A 20391-nucleotide genomic window follows, 5' to 3' on the forward strand; every position below is an offset into this window, starting at 1 on the left:
ATATAATGTAGCAGATATGATGTAGCAGATATAATGTAGCAGATATAATGTAGCAGATATAATGTAGCGGATATGATGTAGCGGATATAATGTAGCGGATATAATGTAGCGGATATAATGTAGCGGATATAATGTAGCAGATATAATGTAGCAGATATAATGTAGCAGATATGATGTGGCAGATATAATGTAGCAGATATAATGTAGCAGATATAATGTAGCAGATATGATGTAGCGGATATAATGTAGCGGATATAATGTAGCGGATATAATGTAGCAGATATAATGTAGCAGATATAATGTAGCGGATATAATGTAGCAGATATAATGTAGCAGATATAATGTAGCGGATATAATGTAGCGGATATAATGTAGCAGATATAATGTAGCAGATATGATGTAGCAGATATAATGTAGCAGATATAATGTAGCGGATATAATGTAGCAGATATAATGTAGCGGATATAATGTAGCGGATATAATGTAGCAGATATGATGTAGCAGATATAATGTAGCAGATATGATGTAGCGGATATAATGTAGCAGATATGATGTAGCAGATATATTGTAGCGGATATAATGTAGCAGATATGATGTAGCAGATATAATGTAGCAGATATGATGTAGCGGATATAATGTAGCAGATATGATGTAGCAGATATAATGTAGCGGATATGATGTAGCAGATATAATGTAGCAGATATGATGTGGCAGATATAATGTAGCAGATATAATGTAGCAGATATAATGTAGCGGATATAATGTAGCAGATATAATGTAGCAGATATAATGTAGCAGATATAATGTAGCGGATATAATGTAGCAGATATAATGTAGCAGATATAATGTAGCAGATATGATGTGGCGGATATGATGTAGCAGATATAATGTAGCGGATATAAAGTAGCAGATATAATGTAGCGGATATAATGTAGCAGATATGATGTAGCGAATATAATGTAGCAGATATGATGTAGCAGATATGATGTAGCAGATATGATGTAGCAGATATAATGTAGCAGATATGATGTAGCAGATATAATGTAGCAGATATAATGTAGCAGATATAATGTAGCGGATATAATGTAGCAGATATAATGTAGCAGATATAATGTAGCGGATATAATGTAGCGGATATAATGTAGCAGATATAATGTAGCAGATATAATGTAGCGGATATAATGTAGCGGATATAATGTAGCGGATATAATGTAGCGGATATAATGTAGCGGATATAATGTAGCGGATATAATGTAGCGGATATAATGTAGCGGATATAATGTAGCGGATATAATGTAGCGGATATAATGTAGCGGATATGATGTAGCGGATATGATGTAGCAGATATAATGTAGCGGATATAATGTAGCAGATATAATGTAGCAGATATAATGTAGCGGATATAATGTAGCGGATATAATGTAGCGGATATAATGTAGCGGATATAATGTAGCGGATATAATGTAGCAGATATAATGTAGCGGATATAATGTAGCGGATATGATGTAGCGGATATAATGTAGCGGATATAATGTAGCGGATATAATGTAGCGGATATAATGTAGCAGATATAATGTAGCAGATATAATGTAGCGGATATAATGTAGCGGATATAATGAAGCAGATATAATGTAGCAGATATAATGTAGCAGATATAATGTAGCGGATATAATGTAGCAGATATAATGTAGCAGATATAATGTAGCAGATATGATGTAGCAGATATAATGTAGCGGATATAATGTAGCGGATATAATGTAGCGGATATAATGTAGCGGATATGATGTAGCAGATATGATGTAGCAGATATAATGTAGCAGATATAATGTAGCAGATATAATGTAGCAGATATAATGTAGCGGATATAATGTAGCAGATATAATGTAGCAGATATAATGTAGCGGATATAATGTAGCAGATATAATGTAGCAGATATAATGTAGCAGATATAATGTAGCAGATATAATGTAGCAGATATAATGTAGCAGATATAATGTAGCGGATATAATGTAGCGGATATAATGTAGCAGATATAATGTAGCAGATATAATGTAGCAGATATAATGTAGCAGATATAATGTAGCGGATATAATGTAGCGGATATAATGTAGCAGATATAATGTAGCAGATATAATGTAGCAGATATAATGTAGCAGATATAATGTAGCAGATATAATGTAGCGGATATAATGTAGCGGATATAATGTAGCAGATATAATGTAGCAGATATAATGTAGCAGATATAATGTAGCGGATATAATGTAGCGGATATAATGTAGCAGATATAATGTAGCAGATATAATGTAGCAGATATAATGTAGCAGATATAATGTAGCAGATATGATGTAGCGAATATAATGTAGCAGATATAATGTAGCGGATATAATGTAGCAGATATAATGTAGCAGATATAATGTAGCAGATATAATGTAGCAGATATAATGTAGCAGATATAATGTAGCAGATATGATGTAGCGAATATAATGTAGCAGATATAATGTAGCGGATATAATGTAGCAGATATAATGTAGCAGATATAATGTAGCAGATATAATGTAGCAGATATAATGTAGCAGATATGATGTAGCGAATATAATGTAGCAGATATAATGTAGCGGATATAATGTAGCAGATATAATGTAGCAGATATGATGTGGCAGATATAATGTAGCGGATATGATGTGGCAGATATAATGTAGCGGATATAATGTAGCGGATATAATGTAGCAGATATAATGTAGCAGATATAATGTAGCGGATATAATGTAGCGGATATAATGTAGCAGATATAATGTAGCAGATATAATGTAGCAGATATAATGTAGCAGATATAATGTAGCGGATATAATGTAGCGGATATAATGTAGCGGATATAATGTAGCAGATATAATGTAGCAGATATAATGTAGCAGATATAATGTAGCGGATATGATGTGGCAGATATAATGTAGCAGATATAATGTAGCGGATATAATGTAGCGGATATAATGTAGCGGATATAATGTAGCGGATATGATGTGGCAGATATAATGTAGCAGATATAATGTAGCGGATATAATGTAGCAGATATAATGTAGCGGATATAATGTAGCAGATATAATGTAGCAGATATAATGTAGCAGATATAATGAAGCAGATATAATGTAGCGGATATAATGTAGCAGATATAATGTAGCAGATATAATGTAGCAGATATAATGTAGCAGATATAATGTAGCAGATATAATGAAGCAGATATAATGTAGCAGATATAATGTAGCGGATATAATGTAGCGGATATAATGTAGCGGATATAATGTAGCAGATATAATGTAGCAGATATAATGTAGCAGATATAATGTAGCAGATATAATGTAGCAGATATGATGTAGCGGATATAATGTAGCGGATATAATGTAGCAGATATAATGTAGCAGATATAATGTAGCAGATATAATGTAGCAGATATGATGTAGCAGATATAATGTAGCAGATATAATGTAGCAGATATGATGTGGCAGATATGATGTAGCAGATATAATGTAGCAGATATGATGTAGCAGATATAATGTAGCAGATATGATGTAGCAGATATAATGTAGCAGATATAATGTAGCAGATATAATGTAGCAGATATGATGTAGCAGATATAATGTAGCAGATATGATGTAGCAGATATAATGTAGCGGATATAATGTAGCGGATATAATGTAGCGGATATAATGTAGCAGATATAATGTAGCGGATATAATGTAGCAGATATAATGTAGCAGATATGATGTAGCGAATATAATGTAGCAGATATAATGTAGCAGATATAATGTAGCAGATATGATGTAGCAGATATAATGTAGCAGATATAATGTAGCGGATATGATGTAGCGGATATAATGTAGCGGATATAATGTAGCGGATATAATGTAGCAGATATAATGTAGCAGATATAATGTAGCGGATATAATGTAGCAGATATAATGTAGCAGATATGATGTAGCGAATATAATGTAGCAGATATAATGTAGCAGATATAATGTAGCAGATATGATGTAGCAGATATAAGGTAGCAGATATGATGTAGCAGATATGATGTAGCAGATATAATGTAGCGGATATAATGTAGCGGATATAATGTAGCAGATATAATGTAGCAGATATAATGTAGCAGATATAATGTAGCAGATATAATGTAGCAGATATAATGTAGCAGATATGATGTGGCAGATATGATGTAGCAGATATAATGTAGCAGATATGATGTAGCAGATATAATGTAGCAGATATGATGTAGCAGATATAATGTAGCAGATATAATGTAGCAGATATAATGTAGCAGATATAATGTAGCAGATATAATGTAGCGGATATAATGTAGCAGATATAATGTAGCAGATATGATGTAGCAGATATAATGTAGCAGATATAATGTAGCGGATATAATGTAGCAGATATAATGTAGCAGATATGATGTAGCAGATATAATGTAGCGGATATAATGTAGCGGATATGATGTAGCGGATATAATGTAGCGGATATAATGTAGCGGATATAATGTAGCAGATATAATGTAGCAGATATAATGTAGCAGATATGATGTAGCGAATATAATGTAGCAGATATAATGTAGCAGATATAATGTAGCAGATATGATGTGGCAGATATAATGTAGCAGATATAATGTAGCAGATATAATGTAGCAGATATAATGTAGCGGATATAATGTAGCAGATATGATGTGGCAGATATGATGTGGCAGATATAATGTAGCAGATATAATGTAGCAGATATAATGTAGCGGATATAATGTAGCGGATATAATGTAGCAGATATAATGTAGCAGATATAATGTAGCAGATATAATGTAGCAGATATAATGTAGCGGATATAATGTAGCAGATATAATGTAGCAGATATAATGTAGCAGATATAATGTAGCAGATATAATGTAGCAGATATGATGTGGCAGATATAATGTAGCAGATATAATGTAGCAGATATAATGTAGCAGATATAATGTAGCGGATATAATGTAGCGGATATAATGTAGCAGATATAATGTAGCAGATATAATGTAGCAGATATAATGTAGCAGATATAATGTAGCGGATATAATGTAGCAGATATAATGTAGCAGATATAATGTAGCAGATATAATGTAGCGGATATAATGTAGCAGATATAATGTAGCGGATATAATGTAGCGGATATAATGTAGCGGATATAATGTAGCAGATATAATGTAGCAGATATGATGTGGCAGATATAATGTAGCAGATATAATGTAGCAGATATAATGTAGCAGATATAATGTAGCAGATATAATGTAGCAGATATAATGTAGCGGATATGATGTAGCAGATATGATGTAGCAGATATAATGTAGCGGATATGATGTAGCGGATATAATGTAGCGGATATAATGTAGCGGATATAATGTAGCGGATATAATGTAGCAGATATGATGTGGCAGATATAATGTAGCAGATATAATGTAGCAGATATGATGTAGCAGATATAATGTAGCAGATATAATGTAGCAGATATGATGTGGCAGATATAATGTAGCAGATATAATGTAGCAGATATAATGTAGCAGATATAATGTAGCAGATATAATGTAGCAGATATAATGTAGCAGATATAATGTAGCAGATATAATGTAGCGGATATGATGTAGCAGATATGATGTAGCAGATATAATGTAGCAGATATGATGTAGCGGATATAATGTAGCGGATATAATGTAGCGGATATAATGTAGCGGATATAATGTAGCAGATATGATGTGGCAGATATAATGTAGCAGATATAATGTAGCAGATATGATGTAGCAGATATAATGTAGCAGATATAATGTAGCAGATATGATGTAGCAGATATAATGTAGCAGATATAATGTAGCAGATATAATTTAGCGGATATAATGTAGCAGATATAATGTCGCGGATATAATGTAGCGGATATAATGTAGCGGATATAATGTAGCGGATATAATGTAGCGGATATAATGTAGCGGATATGATGTGGCGGATATGATGTAGCAGATAAAATGTAGCAGATATAATGTAGCAGATATGATGTAGCAGATATAATGTAGCAGATATAATGTAGCAGATATAATGAAGCAGATATAATGTAGCGGATATAATGTAGCAGATATGATGTAGCAGATATGATGTAGCGGATATAATGTAGCAGATATAATGTAGCAGATATAATGTAGCAGATATAATGTAGCGGATATAATGTAGCGGATATAATGTAGCGGATATAATGTAGCGGATAAAATGTAGCGGATATAATGTAGCAGATATAATGTAGCAGATATAATGTAGCGTATATAATGTAGCAGATATAATGTAGCAGATATGATGTAGCGGATATAATGTAGCAGATATAATGTAGCAGATATAATGTAGCAGATATGATGTAGCAGATATAATGTAGCAGATATAATGTAGCAGATATAATGTAGCAGATATAATGTAGCAGATATAATGTAGCAGATATAATGTAGCAGATATAATGTAGCAGATATAATGTAGCAGATATAATGTAGCGGATATGATGTGGCAGATATAATGTAGCAGATATAATGTAGCAGATATAATGTAGCGGATATAATGTAGCGGATATAATGTAGCAGATATAATGTAGCAGATATAATGTAGCAGATATAATGTAGCAGATATAATGTAGCAGATATAATGTAGCGGATATAATGTAGCGGATATAATGTAGCGGATATAATGTAGCGGATATAATGTAGCGGATATAATGTAGCAGATATAATGTAGCAGATATAATGTAGCAGATATGATGTAGCGAATATAATGTAGCAGATATAATGTAGCGGATATAATGTAGCGGATATAATGTAGCAGATATAATGTAGCAGATATAATGTAGCGGATATAATGTAGCGGATATAATGTAGCGGATATAATGTAGCAGATATAATGTAGCAGATATAATGTAGCAGATATAATGTAGCAGATATAATGTAGCAGATATGATGTAGCGAATATAATGTAGCAGATATAATGTAGCGGATATAATGTAGCAGATATAATGTAGCAGATATAATGTAGCAGATATAATGTAGCAGATATAATGTAGCAGATATGATGTAGCGAATATAATGTAGCAGATATAATGTAGCAGATATAATGTAGCAGATATGATGTGGCAGATATAATGTAGCAGATATAATGTAGCAGATATGATGTAGCGAATATAATGTAGCAGATATAATGTAGCGGATATAATGTAGCAGATATAATGTAGCAGATATAATGTAGCAGATATAATGTAGCAGATATAATGTAGCAGATATAAAGTAGCAGATATAATGTAGCGGATATAATGTAGCGGATATGATGTGGCAGATATAATGTAGCAGATATAATGTAGCAGATATGATGTAGCGAATATAATGTAGCAGATATAATGTAGCGGATATAATGTAGCAGATATAATGTAGCAGATATAATGTAGCAGATATAATGTAGCAGATATAATGTAGCAGATATAATGTAGCAGATATAAAGTAGCAGATATAATGTAGCGGATATAATGTAGCGGATATAATGTAGCAGATATAATGTAGCAGATATAATGTAGCAGATATAATGTAGCAGACATAATGTAGCGGATATAATGTAGCAGATATAATGTGGGAGATATAATGTAGCAGATATAATGTAGCAGATATGATGTAGCAGATATGATGTAGCAGATATGATGTGGCAGATATGATGTGGCAGATATAATGTAGCAGATATGATGTAGCAGATATGATGTAGCAGATATAATGTAGCGGATATAATGTAGCAGATATAATGTAGCAGATATAATGTAGCAGATATAATGTAGCGGATATAATGTAGCAGATATAATGTAGCAGATATAATGTAGCAGATATAATGTAGCAGATATAATGTAGCAGATATAATGTAGCAGATATAATGTAGCAGATATGATGTAGCAGATATAATGTGGGAGATATGATGTAGCAGATATGATGTAGCGGATATAATGTAGCAGATATGATGTGGCAGATATAATGTAGCAGATATGATGTAGCAGATATGATGTAGCAGATATAATGTAGCGGATATAATGTAGCAGATATAATGTAGCAGATATAATGTAGCAGATATAATGTAGCGGATATAATGTAGCAGATATAATGTAGCAGATATAATGTAGCAGATATGATGTAGCGGATATAATGTAGCAGATATAATGTAGCAGATATAATGTAGCAGATATAATGTAGCAGATATGATGTGGCAGATATAATGTGGCAGATATAATGTAGCGGATATAATGTAGCGGATATAATGTAGCGGATATAATGTAGCAGATATAATGTAGCAGATATAATGTAGCAGATATAATGTAGCAGATATAATGTAGCAGATATAATGTAGCAGATATAATGTAGCAGATATAATGTGGGAGATATAATGTAGCAGATATAATGTAGCAGATATGATGTAGCGGATATAATGTAGCAGATATGATGTGGCAGATATAATGTAGCAGATATAATGTAGCAGATATAATGTAGCAGATATAATGTAGCGGATATAATGTAGCAGATATAATGTAGCAGATATGATGTGGCAGATATAATGTAGCAGATATAATGTAGCAGATATAACGTAGCGGATATAATGTAGCGGATATAATGTAGCAGGTATAATGTAGCGGATATGATGTAGCAGATATAATGTAGCAGATATGATGTAGCAGATATGATGTAGCAGATATGATGTAGCGGATATAATGTAGCGGATATAATGTAGCAGATATAATGTAGCAGATATAATGTAGCAGATATAATGTAGCAGATATAATGTAGCGGATATAATGTAGCGGATATAATGTAGCGGATATAATGTAGCAGATATGATGTAGCAGATATAATGTAGCAGATATAATGTAGCAGATATAATGTAGCAGATATAATGTAGCGGATATAATGTAGCAGATATAATGTAGCGGATATAATGTAGCGGATATAATGTAGCGGATATAATGTAGCGGATATAATGTAGCAGATATAATGTAGCAGATATGATGTAGCAGATATGATGTAGCAGATATAATGTAGCAGATATAATGTAGCAGATATAATGTAGCAGATATGATGTAGCAGATATAATGTAGCAGATATAATGTAGCAGATATGATGTAGCGGATATAATGTAGCGGATATAATGTAGCAGATATAATGTAGCAGATATGATGTAGCAGATATGATGTAGCGGATATAATGTAGCAGATATAATGTAGCAGATATAATGTAGCAGATATAATGTAGCAGATATAATGTAGCGGATATAATGTAGCGGATATAATGTAGCAGATATAATGTAGCAGATATAATGTAGCAGATATAATGTAGCAGATATAATGTAGCGGATATAATGTAGCAGATATAATGTAGCGGATATAATGTAGCGGATATAATGTAGCGGATATAATGTAGCGGATATAATGTAGCGGATATAATGTAGCAGATATGATGTAGCAGATATAATGTAGCAGATATAATGTAGCAGATATAATGTAGCAGATATAATGTAGCAGATATAATGTAGCGGATATAATGTAGCGGATATAATGTAGCGGATATAATGTAGCGGATATAATGTAGCGGATATAATGTAGCGGATATGATGTAGCGGATATGATGTAGCGGATATAATGTAGCGGATATAATATAGCGGATATAATGTAGCGGATATAATGTAGCGGATATAATGTAGCGGATATAATGTAGCGGATATAATGTAGCGGATATAATGTAGCGGATATAATGTAGCAGATATAATGTAGCAGATATAATGTAGCAGATATGATGTAGCAGATATGATGTAGCAGATATAATGTAGCAGATATGATGTAGCAGATATAATGTAGCGGATATAATGTAGCGGATATAATATAGCAGATATGATGTAGCAGATATAATGTAGCAGATATAATGTAGCAGATATAATGTAGCGGATATAATGTAGCGGATATAATGTAGCAGATATAATGTAGCAGATATAATGTAGCAGATATGATGTGGCGGATATAATGTGGCAGATATAATGTAGCGGATATAATGTAGCGGATATAATGTAGCGGATATAATGTAGCAGATATAATGTAGCAGATATAATGTAGCAGATATAATGTAGCGGATATGATGTAGCGGATATAATGTAGCAGATATAATGTAGCAGATATAATGTAGCAGATATAATGTAGCAGATATAATGTAGCAGATATAATGTAGCGGATATAATGTAGCGGATATAATGTAGCGGATATAATGTAGCGGATATAATGTAGCGGATATAATGTAGCGGATATAATGTAGCAGATATAATGTAGCAGATATAATGTAGCAGATATAATGTAGCAGATATAATGTAGCGGATATAATGTAGCAGATATAATGTAGCAGATATAATGTAGCAGATATAATGTAGCAGATATAATGTAGCAGTAAATTGCTCAGCATGGTCCTGTGAGAGTCCAGCGGACAGTCCACGGTCAGGGGCTTTCATCTGCATTATAATAACAGGGGTCTTGGCCAATAGCAGGCAGTGGGTGGGGGGACGCAGGAATTCTATCCCATTCATCTCTGAGTGAGTCTCAGTCAGGACAAAGCTGCAGCTCTGAACACTTCCCACCTCCTCACACACAGAGCCCTCTCCAGTCCTGGATACTTTTACCTCCCCCCTGGCATGGACTATTAAACCCCCGGGCAGAAGATGAAGGTTACAGTGAGTGCTGAACTTTTTATGATTGGAAATATCAATAGTGATAATTGAAGTGAAAACAAATCATATAATATCTCCAGGATGTAATATTTGTGCGGAGCTGTAGACAAGGCAGGGGGTTCACAATGGACTTTTATGCATTTTAATATTTATGTCCTAGATCTTTATGATTTGTTTTTTACTAAAATGTAACTTTGGTATTTTTTTCAAATCGTTTTGTATTTTTCATTTATAAATTTCTGTATTTTTTTTAGATTTGTATATTTTTTATTATTATTATTATTATTATTTTATTAGACTTTTGCATTATTTATTTACTATCATAATTTGTAACACTTATTATTTTCCTGCTTATTTGTTTTTTAAACATTTTGAGCTTTTGGAAAAACAAACAAAAAAAAACCCATGTTATTTTCATATCCTTCTCTATAATACACAGCACTGGCAACTCCCAACATCTCCTACTAGCCAGGGCATCCTGGGAGTTGTAGTTGCACAACGGCTGTTACAGGTTACAGACCAATGATATAAAGTATCAGAATAATATCATTTGGAACCGGCCATAGACACAAAGATTCAGATCAGAGGAATGTTACAATGTGTATTCATTACTGGAACGGTCAATGCACCAACAGCAGAGGTTCTGGTGCAGATGCAGATTCAGATTCCTTGGGAAATGATTTTGTATCACAAAACCACATGGGAAATCCTTCATCGTTGATGACCACAGATTTGCGTTGGTCGTAATGATTGCGTTGTCACCATAGCGCGACTTTGTATCATCTACTTTATTGATAGACAGTCATGTAGCTGTAGGGGGGTAAAGAGCCTTGGTCCCAATGGTCTCTCTGCCCCATAAGAGGCCAGCAGTGCTATAGATAGTATGTAAAATTTGGGGGTGACTCCAGTAGAGAGATTGCATAGGGGTCCAGGAGTCCTATAGAAATTAATGGAGCCTATGGGCATCCGGCAATGTTGTTGTTTTTTTTTTTCTGCAACATTCTTGACTTTTTGTATATTCTTTATATGTGCATTGCATTGAATTGTGCAGACGAGTAAGGGTTAATTATCGCACAGAGGCGGAAAACCTGATGGCGCGACCTAAAGTTTCACGTGAAAGTGCGTTTTCCTGCAGTGTATTTCGTTTTTTGTTTCCTTTTTGTTGCACAGTCCATCGTGTCTTGAACATTTTCGATTTTCTAAGAGGGAAAAGGTTATTTATTAGATGAGTTTTTTTCTGCAAGTGAAGCAGAAACTCCTTTATATTTAGAATTGAGGAATGAAGGCAGATCTGTGACACATGCAGCAACATCCTGGAGGAGCTGCCCCCTACCTGACTCACCGGGGGGTGACAGTGCCGCTGGGCATGCAAAAAATGCCGTCCGTCAGTCTAATGGATTTTTATATTGATTTTTATCCTGTGTCACTTCTCTGGGCAGCAGAGCGTGCAATCTAATTTCTGTCACACCGCAGTGATGTGTCCGTAAAAAAAAATGTAGGACACGTGTGAAGCCTCCATGAAAAGCAATTATAGTCATATGTTGCTCTCTGTTATCAGCCATTTCTAGCTGAAGAGAGGCTGACTGGAGTGTGGGAAAAGTGACAGGAAGTGTAGAAACCTCCCTGCCCCCCATGATCACTACTTTATATCAGTCCAGAGACATTTACATCCTATATGGGACTGAAATCGGCCGCTCCACTTATAACACTCCCGTATTGGTATAAGCTGATTACTTTGTGGTAACTGCCCCTTTAAGGGCATCTTCCAGATATCTGTATTTTATTACAGAGAATTAGTAGGTAAAATGTATGTGAGAAGCCGGAAACTCTTCCTCTAACAATTTCTCCTCTTCTGATGCTTCTGCACTTTAAAGTTACTGTCCCTTTAAGAGTATATGGATCAGAGTTCTTATATTTTATCATGTCTTCTCTTAGTTGGCCTTGATTTGTTTAGGAGAAGATGGGACGCTGGCCCTTTAACAGGTCACGTGCCTGCATCCAGTATTGTGTTATTATAAGTCTCTGTATCGGGCGTGCTCTATAACGTAACATGTGTCACCCATATACAGCTGTCATATTTAAAGGGCCGAGGTCTCGGTCAGATGATCTCACGCTGCGTCCGACCAGGTGGACGTGGGAAGCCGCCACAGCTGGAAACCATTACTAGATCACTAGCTGAAGAATTCGCACATTTTCCCAGGATTTCAGGATGCGGGTTGCATTATCGGTTACAGGGAGTGACCGGGGACTGCAGAATACAGGCTGCTCATACGGTGGGGGTTGTCAGACTGCAGAGGTGCACTTATACGCTTTTATAATCCGTGCGATTTGCAATTAAACACAACAATTTTTGGATCTTATGATTCAAGTTCTTCCCATCACTGAAGATCTGCGATCGCGACCATCAAAACGGTCATGTACGACTGGTTCCACTTTGCGAACTGTACGCATTATAGCAGCGTGCAGATACATCCAATGTCAACATTCCCAGCTGTGATACTATGTTACTATGTCTTACCTATAAACAGGCCTGGCTTAGGGGTGTGCAGCCTGTGCCCAGCGCGCGTCAGCCACTCCTGCTGAAGGTGGCGCCAAAGATGGCCTGGCACCCGCAGCTTGTGACCATTATGTATTTTAATATTATTTTTATAGAGCAGTTATTGGATTACTTTTTGTATGGAGCTTTTATTTGGTCACTTTGTGGTGGTATTATTTCTGTACTGTATGGTGGTATTATTTCTGCACTGTATGGTGGTATTATTTCTGCAGTGTATGGTGGTATTATTGCTGCAGTGTATGGTGGTATTATTTCTGCAGTGTATGGTGGTATTATTGCTGCAGTGTATGGTGGTATTATTGCTGCAGTGTATGGTGGTATTATTTCTGTACTGTATGGTGGTATTATTGCTGCAGTGTATGGTGGTATTATTTCTGCACTGTATGGTGGTATTATTTCTGCACTGTATGGTGGTATTATTTCTGCAGTGTATGGTGGTATTATTGCTGCAGTGTATGGTGGTATTATTGCTGCAGTGTATGGTGGTATTATTTCTGCACTGTATGGTGGTATTATTTCTGCAGTGTATGGTGGTATTATTGCTGCAGTGTATGGTGGTATTATTGCTGCAGTGTATGGTGGTATTATATGAGCAGTGTATGGTGGTATTATTTCTGCAGTGTATGGTGGTATTATTGCTGCAGTGTATGGTGGTATTATTTCTGCACTGTATGGTGGTATTATTGCTGCAGTGTATGGTAGTATTATTTCTGTACTGTATGGTGGTATTATTTCTGTACTGTATGGTGGTATTATTTCTGTACTGTATGGTGGTATTATTTCTGCACTGTATGGTGGTATTATTTCTGCACTGTATGGTGGTATTATTTCTGCACTGTATGGTGGTATTATTGCTGCAGTGTATGGTGGTATTATATCTGTACTGTATGGTGGTATTATTTCTGCACTGTATGGTGGTATTATTTCTGCACTGTATGGTGGTATTATTGCTGCAGTGTATGGTGGTATTATTGCTGCAGTGTATGGTGGTATTATTTCTGTACTGTATGGTGGTATTATTTCTGCACTGTATGGTGGTATTATTTCTGCACTGTATGGTGGTATTATTTCTGCACTGTATGGTGGTATTATTTCTGCAGTGTATGGTGGTATTATTGCTGCAGTGTATGGTGGTATTATTGCTGCAGTGTATGGTGGTATTATATGAGCAGTGTATGGTGGTATTATTTCTGCAGTGTATGGTGGTCTTATTGCTGCAGTGTATGGTGGTATTATTTCTGCACTGTATGGTGGTATTATTGCTGCAGTGTATGGTGGTATTATATCTGTACTGTATGGTGGTATTATTTCTGCACTGTATGGTGGTATTATTTCTGCACTGTATGGTGGTATTATTTCTGCACTGTATGGTGGTATTATTTCTGCAGTGTATGGTAGTATTATTTCTGTACTGTATGGTGGTATTATTTCTGTACTGTATGGTGGTATTATTTCTGTACTGTATGGTGGTATTATTTCTGCACTGTATGGTGGTATTATTTCTGCACTGTATGGTGGTATTATTTCTGCACTGTATGGTGGTATTATTGCTGCAGTGTATGGTGGTATTATATCTGTACTGTATGGTGGTATTATTTCTGCACTGTATGGTGGTATTATTTCTGCACTGTATGGTGGTATTATTTCTGCACTGTATGGTGGTATTATTGCTGCAGTGTATGGTGGTATTATTTCTGCACTGTATGGTGGTATTATTTTTGCAGTGTATGGTGGTATTATTTCTGCAGTGTATGGTGGTATTATTTCTGCACTGTATGGTGGTATTATTTCTGCAGCGTATGGTAGTATTATATCTGTACTGTATGGTGGTATTATATCTGTACTGTATGGTGGTATTATATCTGTACTGTATGGTGGTATTATTTTTGCAGTGTATGGTGGTATTATATCTGTACTGTATGGTGGTATTATTTCTGCAGTGTATGGTGGTATTATTTCTGCAGTGTATGGTGGTATTATATCTGTACTGTATGGTGGTATTATTTCTGCACTGTATGGTGGTATTATTGCTGCAGTGTATGGTAGTATTATTTCTGTACTGTATGGTGGTATTATTTCTGTACTGTATGGTGGTATTATTTCTGTACTGTATGGTGGTATTATTTCTGCACTGTATGGTGGTATTATTTCTGCACTGTATGGTGGTATTATTTCTGCACTGTATGGTGGTATTATTGCTGCAGTGTATGGTGGTATTATATCTGTACTGTATGGTGGTATTATTTCTGCACTGTATGGTGGTATTATTTCTGCACTGTATGGTGGTATTATTGCTGCAGTGTATGGTGGTATTATTGCTGCAGTGTATGGTGGTATTATTTCTGTACTGTATGGTGGTATTATTTCTGCACTGTATGGTGGTATTATTTCTGCACTGTATGGTGGTATTATTTCTGCACTGTATGATGGTATTATTTCTGCAGCGTATGGTAGTATTATATCTGTACTGTATGGTGGTATTATATCTGTACTGTATGGTGGTATTATTTCTGTACTGTATGGTGGTATTATTTCTGCAGTGTATGGTGGTATTATATCTGTACTGTATGGTGGTATTATTTCTGCAGTGTATGGTGGTATTATTGCTGCAGTGTATGGTGGTATTATTTCTGCACTATATGGTGGTATTATTTCTGCAGTGTATGGTGGTATTATTTCTGCACTGTATGATGGTATTATTTCTGCAGCGTATGGTAGTATTATATCTGTACTGTATGGTGGTATTATATCTGTACTGTATGGTGGTATTATTTTTGCAGTGTATGGTGGTATTATATCTGTACTGTATGGTGGTATTATTTCTGCAGTGTATGGTGGTATTATTTCTGCAGTGTATGGTGGTATTATATCTGTACTGTATGGTGGTATTATATCTGTACTGTATGGTGGTATTATTTCTGCAGTGTATGGTGGTATTATTTCTGTACTGTATGGTGGTATTATTTCTGCAGCGTATGGTGGTATTATTTCTGCAGTGTATGGTGGTATTATTTCTGCAGTGTATGGTGGTATTATTGCTGCAGTGTATGGTGGTATTATTTCTGCAGTGTATGGTGGTATTATGTGAGCAGTATATGGTGGTATTATTGCTGCACTGTATGGTGGTATTATTTCTGTACTGTATGGTGGTATTATTTCTGCAGCGTATGGTGGTATTATTTCTGCAGCGTATGGTGGTATTATTTTTGCTGTGTATGGTGGTATATCTGTACTGTAGGGTGGTATTATTTTTGCTGTGTATGGTAGTATATCTGTACTGTAGGGTGGTATTATTTTTGCTGTGTATGGTATTATATCTGTACTGTATGGTGGTATTATTTTTGCACTATATGGTGGTATTATTTCTGCAGTGTATGGTGGTATTATTTTTGCACTATATGGTGGTATTATTTCTGCAGTGTATGGTGGTATTATTTTTGCACTATATGGTGGTATTATTTCTGCAGCGTATGGTGGTATTATTTTTGCTGTGTATGGTAGTATGGACACTATACTGAATAGCACAGTTATTAGTACACTGTATGGCAGTACACATTATTGAAGGGGGGCACCAGCAGAGGGTATCGTATGAGGCACCTTCAAAGGCCTGCCCGTCGTACAGAATCCAGTATAATCCTGTATTGGGTCTGGAGTTTCAGGATGACCAACAATAAAACTGTTAGTCGGGGTCTATGAATGCCGTATAAATGGCATTGTGGGCTTTGTGAATTTTGGACTCTATGGGGTTGGCAGCGGGGTCGATGAAATTGGACTTCACAGGGTTGACACAGCCGGATGGGCTTTGTGAATTGTGGCTAGAGGTAGCTTGTAGGGTGGCCTGTGGTTACATGTAGTGGGCATTGTGTACAGCCGGAGCGGCCAGTGTGAGTTTTGGGTACTAAGCGGAGGCAGATATGACCAGTATGCCAGGTTTAGGAATTCCCCCTCACCGGAATACGTGGCACTTTGTGGCTCTGCGGCATTGATCTCAGGACAATCATTTTTAATTGTGAGAAACGTCCGCACGTCCCCAGCGCTCCTCCTATAACCCGCCGCCTGTGATCTCGGGGAGGGCTTCCTCGTCACCCCTGGGGCACCATAAATTAGGCTGTGTATTTAAAGGGGCAGGAAGCAGAGGCGATCGACTGTCAGCGAGGAGGTTCAGGGTTATTTATTAACCGCACCTCATGTCCAGTCACTGAAATAAAGGAACTTCTCCCGAAAATCAGAAAATTCCCCATAAATATGAGTCGTCCTTCTGCACCGAGTAGCAAAAAGATTTGAGTTATTTCTCTATCAGGGAAAGTTCGGTGACAACCAATTTGGCCGCCACTACAGGTCCCCCAGTGGTAGTCACCCAGCTTTCCTCCAGTCCTGTAGGACGTATCTAGTCTCGTTATACATAGGTCTGGTGGCGGAGGAGATCAGGAGCCAATCATCAGATAATCATTATGGTTTTATCGCAATCTCGCCACTACGGGTAACCGCGGTAACACCATGTTATCGTATTTTTTCTGGCCAGGTATAGGTGTGAACGTGGCCTAAGAAAGCTGGGTGGGTGGGTGGGGGGGCGGCCATATTGTTTGTCAGAGACCCCCAACGAAAACATACACAAGCTGGTTTCTCGCTGCGGTAGAAGTGGCGCTTGTGACCTTCTTGTGACTGTTGTTATTGTAGCGACACTGGAGCTGTTAATGGCGTCCTCAGAGTGATGTCCAGATCTTGATGACTGACACTTGTCGTGTGGTGACCTCAGGTGACTCGGACCGGTCTCCACCAGTTTCTGCAGGGGGCTGGGGGGAGGGGATGGGTCTTCTGCCCCCAAAATGCCTTTACGATCTAAATCACCTAATGCTGAACACAATGCGGCAATAACACCCAGACATGAAAGGGAAAGACGCCGACCGATGAGGGCGCATGTCGGGGCGATCTATTGTCTGTGGTGCCCGGCAGATTTTTACCCATCTGACGCCGTCGTTTCCATGATAAGCGGCGTCAGAGATGCCCGGCAGCCGCTTATTCTTGATGAAGGTGTAGGATGATTTTAAGGGGATGGGCGATTTCGTTCTCACGATTTATAATGGGCAGTGAAAGGGTTAACAGAACGATCACGCGATATATCGGCAGGACACCAGTGGGTAACAATTGAGGGGTCGTCTGAGTATTTCAGTCATCATGGGCCAAATATGATTTACCTGGAATGACCTCACGAGCCATCTGAGCGAATTTCATAGCTTCTGAGGGCCACGGAATATTCCAGAGCGCCACGCTGGGGCCACGTCCATGATGGGACTTCATTGGCATCTCCTCTGGGTTTGGTTGCTATGGAGACAAATAACATTTATTAATACTCCAGGGCCTCTGAAAATTCATCGGGTCAGGGGTTACTACGGGTTACAGATCCTATATGTTAGTTGCCGTGGGTTACTGACCACCAATGCTACTTGTTCTCTGCTTGGTTGCTATGGTTTCTATTGGCTGCAGACTATATATTACTTTACCCATATGGACCTTGTTGCTATGAGTTACAGATACGGAGTTCCTGGCTCTCTGGTTGCTAATGGTTACAGAACTTAGTTGCCATGGATTGACGGTCATTACTTGGATACACATACTTGATATACTCTGGTTGCTATGGCTTACAGATCATATATAATTCACGGGTTATCTATAATTAGTGCTGCTTGTTTTGTGCTTGGTTGCCATGGGTTACAGATTCCATCTGGTCGCAATGAATGACCAATCCCATCTGGTTGCTATGGGTAACAGATCCTGTTTGGTTTCTCTTGGTTACAGATCCTGTCTAGTTGCTATGTATTACAGATTCCATCTGGTTGCTATGGTTACAGATCCTGTGTGATTGCCTTGGGTTACATATCCCGTCTAGTTGATATGGGTGACAGATCCCTCCTGGTTGCCATGGATTACATATCCTCTCTGTTTGCCATGGGTTACAGGTCTGGTTGCTATGGGTTACAGATCCCTCCTGGTTGCCATAGATTACATATCCTGTCTGGCTGCTATGAGTTACAGGCTGGTTGCTATGGGTTACAGGTCTGGCTGCTATGGGTTACAGGTCTGGATGCTATGGGTTACAGGTCTGGCTGCTATGGGTTACAGGTCTGGATGCTATGGGTTACAGGTCTGGTTTCTATGGGTTACAGGTCTGGCTGCTATGGATTACAGGTCTGGCTGCTATGGGTTACAGGTCTGGCTGCTATGGGTTACAGGTCTGGTTTCTATGGGTTACAGGTCTGGCTGCTATGGATTACAGGTCTGGCTGCTATGGGTTACAGGTCTGGCTGCTATGGGTTACAGGTCTGGTTTCTATGGGTTACAGGTCTGGCTGCTATGGATTACAGGTCTGGCTGCTATGGGTTACAGGTCTGGCTGCTATGGGTTACAGGTCTGGTTTCTATGGGTTACAGGTCTGGCTGCTATAAGTGACAGGTCTGGCTGCTATGGGTTACAGGTCTGGTTTCTATGGGTTACAGGTCTGGTTTCTATGGGTTACAGGTCTGGTTGCTATGGGTTACAGGTCTGGATGCTATGGGTTACAGGTCTGGATGCTATGGGTTACAGATCCCTCCTGGTTGCCATAGATTACATATCCTGTCTGGCTGCTATGAGTTACAGGCTGGTTGCTATGGGTTACAGGTCTGGCTGCTATGGGTTACAGGTCTGGCTGCTATGGGTTACAGGTCTGGTTGCTATGGGTTACAGGTCTGGATGCTATGGGTTACAGGTCTGGTTTCTATGGGTTACAGGTCTGGCTGCTATGGGTTACAGGTCTGGCTGCTATGGGTTACAGGTCTGGCTGCTATGGGTTACAGGTCTGGCTGCTATGGGTTACAGGTCTGGTTTCTATGGGTTACAGGTCTGGTTTCTATGGGTTACAGGTCTGGATGCTATGGGTTACAGGTCTGGTTGCTATGGGTTACAGACCCTGTATCCTGGGTATATCCGTACGTGTGCACGTTCTGCCTCCCATTTAGGTTATGTTCACGTCACGTCTTTTGCCTACGTTTAGCGTATACACCGGGATAAGCTCCCGACGTATAAATGTAGGCT

At 37.4% G+C, this 20391-nt stretch overlaps 1 protein-coding gene across 1 annotated transcript in view; it reads right to left on the reverse strand.

Moving 5' to 3' along the window:
- Positions 1-18624, reverse strand: part of LOC142733363 (aurora kinase A-A-like) — a 103484-nt gene extending 84860 nt beyond the window's left edge. Inside the window, exon 1 of the mRNA XM_075849529.1 lies at positions 18516-18624. The gene's annotated coding sequence lies outside the window, so the exon portion shown is untranslated. The remainder of the gene's footprint in view (positions 1-18515) is intronic.
- Positions 18625-20391: the final 1767 nt, after the last annotated feature.

This window comes from Rhinoderma darwinii, unplaced genomic scaffold, assembly GCF_050947455.1.
Source record: "Rhinoderma darwinii isolate aRhiDar2 unplaced genomic scaffold, aRhiDar2.hap1 Scaffold_940, whole genome shotgun sequence".
Taxonomy (NCBI): domain Eukaryota; kingdom Metazoa; phylum Chordata; class Amphibia; order Anura; family Rhinodermatidae; genus Rhinoderma; species Rhinoderma darwinii.